We start from the raw sequence: 7,236 nt of genomic DNA, 5'->3' as shown, positions 1-7,236 counted from the left end.
CTAAGTTTCTCCATCTTTGTAAAAATGATGCAAAAGATTCTCCTTCTTTTTGTTTCGTATTGCACAAGGTAGTAACTGAGACATCTGTTTCAATGTTGTAAGAAAAATGCTGAATGAATGCTTCTGCTAAGTCGCCCCATGACTTAATACCAGGAGGTAATTGAGAAAACCATTCCATCGCTTGATCTCCTAAGCTCTGTGGGAACAACCTCATTAAGTATGTTTCTTCTGCGGCCACCTCAATGCAAGCTGTGAAGAATTGTCTTATATGTGCCTTGGGGTCTCCTCTCCCTCTATATTTGTCAAATTTCGGCATTGCAAAGTGCGGAGGAAACGGAGGCATTGGAATGCTCTTATCGAAGGGATAAGGGCATATATCTCTCATAGTATATGTGGGTTTTGATGTGCCCATGTCTTCCACTTTCTTTTGTAGATCTCTAATTTGTTGCTCCAAATTATTTTTGGGAGGAGATGGATTTCTTGTAGCATGTCCCATGTTTGAAACACCCATTTGAGGAGGAACTTGTTGCATATATGGATGATACTGATCGTAGACATGTCCATATGGAGGTCTATATTGTTGCGACATATATGGAGCACTTGGCATAATTTCTTGTTGAGGGACCCCATATCTGTTTTGTGTGTATAAACCATATTCAATAGGCCTTTCATTTTCCATTGTGTTGCCCCCAATTTTGACATGAGGTCTCCTTGTGTCAAAATTTTGAGGATGTCCTTGAGTATCCATTTGTCTTGGTTGACCCATATCTTGAGCATGTGTTTGAACATAAGGCCTCCATGATGGTCTTTGAGTGTAAGTATCATGCATTTGAGCTTGTGTATGTGGGATTGCTGGTTTCTGAAGCAAAACTGATGGTGACTCCGGCATCATATTATTTAGTCCTCCACTATTAGGTTGAGTTTGTTGTGAAGGTCTACTTTCCATAAGTTGAGATAAGTCAAAATCATGTGGTATTTTAGCTCCACTTTGTGCCATCATGTTTAGGAAATATTGACGATCTCTCCTCATTTTCTCTTCAACCAATCTATTGAATTGAGGATCCATTATAGATTCTTGTATGTCTGCTGATAGTATTGAAGAATTGTCAACATTGTCATTGAGTGTAGCATTGTTGTTTATAGTGTTTGCGCTTTCCACATTTGGATTGTGTCTATAAACATTCATGTCTGGTAATGTAGTGTGCTCAGGATTGTAGAAGACATCATTGTCATACTCATAAGAACTCATGTTTACGGACCCTTGAGCTTCTTTAGCTTTTCTCCTAGATTTTTGAAGACGGGTTTCAACCATGAACTAGGTGTTTAGCAATATGTGAGAGACTAGACGAAAATGACAAGAGTATGTAAGACCAAGAGTTGTATGGAATGTAAATGAATCTAAAGTTTACTTGCAATGTCCAAAGTGTAAGACCAAGTATGTATGTAGTAGAGTAGGTGTGACTTCCAAAGAGAGGATAGTTTCTCTTGATGAGGTAAGCTGACCTTGACTCTAAGTAAGACCAAATGAGACCCAAAGGTAAGAAACCTTGATGAGGGACCACTTAGCAAAGTGTAGTAGTATGTAGTGTGTTGACAAAGTATGATGAGGACAAGCAAGTGACCTTTTGACTCAAGTTTAGACAAGTATGAATGTAAAATGAGGTATGAAGCAATGATGGACTATGTAAGACCTTAGAACAGGCTGAATGCTAGATGAAACCTGAAGAGACAACCTAGGAAGCTCAAGTATGCCGAAACTGATTTTCTTTATTTGCTTGACTGTTAAAATTTTCAAATCCTGACACAGACGCCTCTGTATACTTCACAGACGCGGTTTTAAGACACAGACGCTACTCTGTTTGACGCAGATGTGATTCTGAGATTTTCCTGTTGATGTTTGCTGGGACTGTAATAGTTTTTTGCAATTGTGGACATAGACGCGCCTGTATACTTCACAGATGCGATTTCCAGACACAGACATGTCTCTGTTCGACACAGACGCTGATAAAAACACAGACGCTATTTTGTACTTCACAGACGCGTTTATCCGACACAGACGTGGTTTTAACAGACACAGACGCGTTTCTGTAACCTTAGTGCGATCTTTCTTATCTGTGAATTTGTTTTGCTGTGACCAAATCTGATTTTTCGACTGTTTTTCGTAACAAGAGGACACAGTGTTGATGACCCAATGTTTGCAGACTGTTTAGACTCCAAAAAGTGTGTTGTTTGATGTAAAAAGTTTTTGCATACACTTGAAGACACAAAAGACACATTGTTTTGCTGTTTTGTCTTGATTGTTTGAATGTTTATCATAAGTCAAGCACAATTCTTATGGCTGGCCAGGACAATAATTGTTGATCCCACATGGGGTTTTACCCCCGAGGCTACGCTATTCAGAGTGGATACTTAGATGCTTGACCTCACTGGCTCCACCCTCGGCACTCACTTCTCGGGTCAGCCAAGCATCAGTCCCCATGAAAACTCCCCATGGCGAACTTTGTATCTCTACTAAGAACCGTATGTGTGTGGGCCGCTACCAGAGGTCCGACCTCCTGCCTCAACAACTAGAAGGATTTGGGCATCTAAAACAATGAGGTGCTAGTAAGGGCATCCGCTCGTGTGGCCATACATGCGGCACTTTCAGCTCTGTAAATACAGAAGGCTCCCAGCCGGTAGGGGTTACGCCCTACAAATGATCAAATAAATTTGATCAAACGGGTTTATGGGGAGACATAGTGTCGGTATGAACTAATCAGCACACGTTATTCATAGTTTTCACCATGAATACATTTGATTATAGTGGCTTGGAAGAAGATGGCTTTTCTTTTGCTACCACTTGGGTCGTTCTCTTCTCACTAGTAGTCCTAATGACCACACGGGAAGACAGGCCCTCTAAAGAATAAACAAAAAGAGCCTATTGCTCAAGACACAAAAGACAATGGTTCAATTTTAGTGCACCAATTGAAGTGTTTGCTAAGCTATGAAAACAAGGCACACAATAAAATTACAAAAACCCTAGCCAAGGCCCTGCAACAAAATTGTTAGTAGTTTGGGTTGTTTCAAACGATAACCCCTTCCTGCAAGCACACAAGTTAGGTAAATTTTAGAAAACCCAAAAAGACTTTGTGAAAAGGGGCCTTCAACAAAAACGTATTTGCCTCCAAAGCAAGCTGCACAAATCAGGTTAGCTAGATCTACAAAAGGTTAGCCAAAAATAAACCAGATCTGGAACCCTAAGTACAAAATCCGAAAACCCGAATCGAAAAACTTGAAAAATTTGCAAAACAGAATGCACAGACGCTGTTATACCAGACACAGACGCGTCTGTCTGACACAGACACGGTTCTGTGATTCACAGACGCGGCCACAGAACACAGACGCGTCTTTAGAATACAGACGCGATAAGATGATGCACAGATGCGATTCGGAATCACAGACACGACTTTCGGAAACCTGCAAAAATAGAAAATGACAGAAACACAGACGCGATCCAAAGAATCACAGACGCCTCTGAAATACAAAAACGCGATCCGAACACTCGCAGACGCGGAAAAAACCTAAAATGTCGTCGAAATCGTCCGATCTGCAACTTCAAAAATGCAAAATCTGCAACAAAAATGTTAAATGCAAAGGGACAAGAGTCCCACCGGGTGTGCCAAAATGTATATGGTGAAAATGGATAGCAAATAACAACAATATTGAAAGACTAAAATGGATTCAACCACTAAACCCTAGCCTAACAATGAACAAAGATCCACCATAACATATGAAGATAACCTAAGACAATGCAAATAACTCAAAATCACAAAGATTATACCATCACATGTCCACTAGGGTTTTGATCTCCATTCTTCCTATCTCCATTGATCTTGTTTGATATGCTTGCTCTCAGATTTTTGTATGCACAAGAGCTCAACAAAGAACGGAATGTGGTTGCAAGTAGAATTGTAGTGTAGTCAATTGATCAAGTAGTTAGGGTTAGACAATGAAGAAAGCATCTCCTTAAATAGAAGACACAATAGAAAATGGAGGGTTAAGATTGAGAGGTGTAAAAAGAGAGGTCGGCTAGGATTAGAGGGTAGGTATAAGAAATACCAAAATAATGAAAGAGGTAGGTAGTGTAGGAATTAAGAGATGAATGACATGTGTCATGTGTAGAAAAAGATAATGAATTAATTAAATAAATAAAGATTTATTTAATTAATAGAAGAAGTAGGACAATTAAATAAATAAAATATTTATTTAATTTAGGAAAGGGATAATTTAAATAAATAAATGTATTTATTTAAATGAGAAATAAGGCTAGAAGAGGATAAATGAATTAATTAAATAAATAAAGATTTATTTAATTAATAGAAGAATTAGGCTTAGATAATTAAATAAATAAAATATTTATTTAATTAGACATGACAAATTTAGGTGTCTACAGTAACAACAAGATCAACAGCATGAAAGGTGGAAATTCTCCTACACACATTATCCAAATGTGGCACAAACACCCAAGTGTCTCATATCCAAACTACTATGAAATGCATTTCCTAAGTAAACTTAAGTGTAATAATATCCAAGATGAATAATTATTTACACACACACACACACATATATATAAAGAATGGGTCACTCGGGGCCTTGTCCTGAAGCATGTCTCAATCCATGCACCTGCAATAGAATATGCACACATAAAATCATACATTAAACATTTAATTTGAATGTACTTAAGTAAAAAATTTTAAGTAACATAGATTATGAGCATTTGTACATAGACAAACATACTTGTGAAGAGTCTCTAAATTCACCACCATATGCATTTAGGAATCTAGGATGTCTATGTGCTGAGGAGCTCAACCTCCATGATAGTAGTGCATCCTGCAATGTTAAAACTTTGTTAGATATACATGTGTACACATATATTCATAACTTGAAAACTAACCCTTTACAAATAGAACTTAAATATTTAAGATTCAATTAATTTAAAGTTCTAATGTATGAACCTGTGTCTCATGATGAACAGGGTCGCTGGCAATGTGCAAATCATCAAACATCGCCCCCTACGCCTGCAATATAAATTACACATGAACTTGAACATGTAGATTATTTAAACATGAATTATTATTTAAATCTAATCTACTTGAACATGTACATGTACATGAGGTTGTAGATAAACATACCTCGGGGTCTCTAACACCTCCATTGTGCACATGTTGGACTCTAGAACGTTTGCAAGATAAATGGCTCATCCTACACAAAGCTCACTCATCCTAGACAACATGCACACATTTTGTTGGATATATATATATATAATATTTAAATCACTCAAAAAATTATTTAATCAACACCTTGATATCCATTTAAATAGAACTTAAGAAAATAAAAAAATAATTTAAACTTTATATATACCCATGTCTCCTAATGAACAACTAGGTCAGTGGCAACATCCAAATCTCCATACATCGATCCTAACGTGATACCCTATATAGTTAAAAAAATGCAATCCAATATATATATAATTAATTTAATCTATCTAGTTCATGTGTATAATTATGTAGCTATATAAAATATCTAAATTAAAATTAGTAAATTATATATTATATAATTCATACCTCTCCTGCAGCATGTAAGGCTTGTCCGATCCTGCTGATGTTAGAATCATGCAAGGAGCCCACTGCAACATGATCCCCCTCACTTTCTGGCTCCATAAGCATGGTAGTAAACATCCCTGAAAATCTAGTATTAGGTACTATGGTTCGATCAACTGATGTATAAATAGGAGGAGGAGGTGTATCTTGGCCAACTGTTATATGCTGGGGTGGGATAGTAGGATGTGCATGTTGGCATATGATGAACTAGTATGATAATAATATATGTTGTCACTGATGTCAATAAGTATAGTTCAACCGGCATGAAGATTGGAAGAAGTTGTTATTGATGATCAAGTTGGAGAACCAGTATGAAGAGATGTAGTGAACTACTATTAGGGTTTCACTAAGTGTGACTATCGGTTGGTAGTCTCAACTCTAGGGTTTCCATTTTGTCAATCTAGCTTGTGTGATGCAATCGGTGATATTCTATCATGAGTTAGCTAAGAAATAAGGATGAGATCAAGATACCATGTCAGTTTTGTGCACATGAAGGATTTCCTTGAGGATTTTGCATGTGAAGATCGACTACATTTAATGTCTACCTCAGGAATGAACATTCTTCTTAGTGGTATGAGAAGAAAACATGATGGGTTACTGATTTCTATGTGCGGTGAAGAATGGATGATGTAGAATGACTTGTGATCTATTTGAGATTGTTTCATTCTATGTAATGTGTTTGGATAGTTAGGATTGGACCACTTGTAATAGTAAACCTAAATACTTAGGGTTTAGGGTTTATGTGACTGACATAACTGTTATCTATAAGGTCGATAATGTTTGTTATTGGAAGTGTTGGCAAAAGTTGTGTGTGTATCTAAGTGATGAGATACTTGCCAGACTAGTGAGTGAAAACTACAAAGTGTGATTGTAGAGTAGAGGAATTGAAAAGGATCTACCTTAGCATGTAGTGTTGTTATCAGATCAGAGCTTTACGTGTTGTCTTCTAACCATTTCAATAGTAGGAAAATCCCTTGACCGGGTAGCTTTAATAGGCTTATTGTAAAACCTCTAACTAGGTGACTGAAGTTCATTGAGTTCTTTAAATCCTCTAGCAAGGTAACCTTTAACAAGGTTTCAACCTTTAATAGGGTATATAGCCATCCCTTAATTGGGTCATCTTTAACAGGATTGGTTCCTAATAGAACCTTATTGTAAAGTCTTTAAGTGGACTAGACTCCTAACAGAGCGGACTTCAAAAGAGTTCAAAACAAGTGTGTGGGTATTCATCCCCACCGTGGTTTTTCCCATTTGGGTTTCCACATGAAAAATTTGTGTCATGAGTTGTGCATTTTTCATGTGATGATTAAGTATTCTTTGTTTAAGTGATTATGCATGCAAAGCTAATGGTTATGGTATTACTGATACAACACATGCACACATGTATGGGTGAAGTAGTTATCAAGTATTGAATGATATTTGAAGCATTCAATTTTACAGGTTTAAGTTGTCTGAAGTCTTACTGTGTTTAACCAGTATTGCCATGGTTAAGTTCAGTAATGAAGACAACTAGCTAGCATTATTTTAACTTGAAAAGTTGTGGAGAAGTTTTTGTATGTACTGATTCACCCCCCCTCGGTACCAGTTAGGGTATTTG

The sequence above is a fragment of the Cryptomeria japonica genome, chromosome 1 (genome assembly GCF_030272615.1).
Source record: "Cryptomeria japonica chromosome 1, Sugi_1.0, whole genome shotgun sequence".
In the NCBI taxonomy this organism is placed as follows: Eukaryota; Viridiplantae; Streptophyta; class Pinopsida; order Cupressales; family Cupressaceae; genus Cryptomeria; species Cryptomeria japonica.
The sequence above is the reverse complement of the archived record's forward strand: the minus strand, read 5'-3'. Positions refer to the sequence as shown.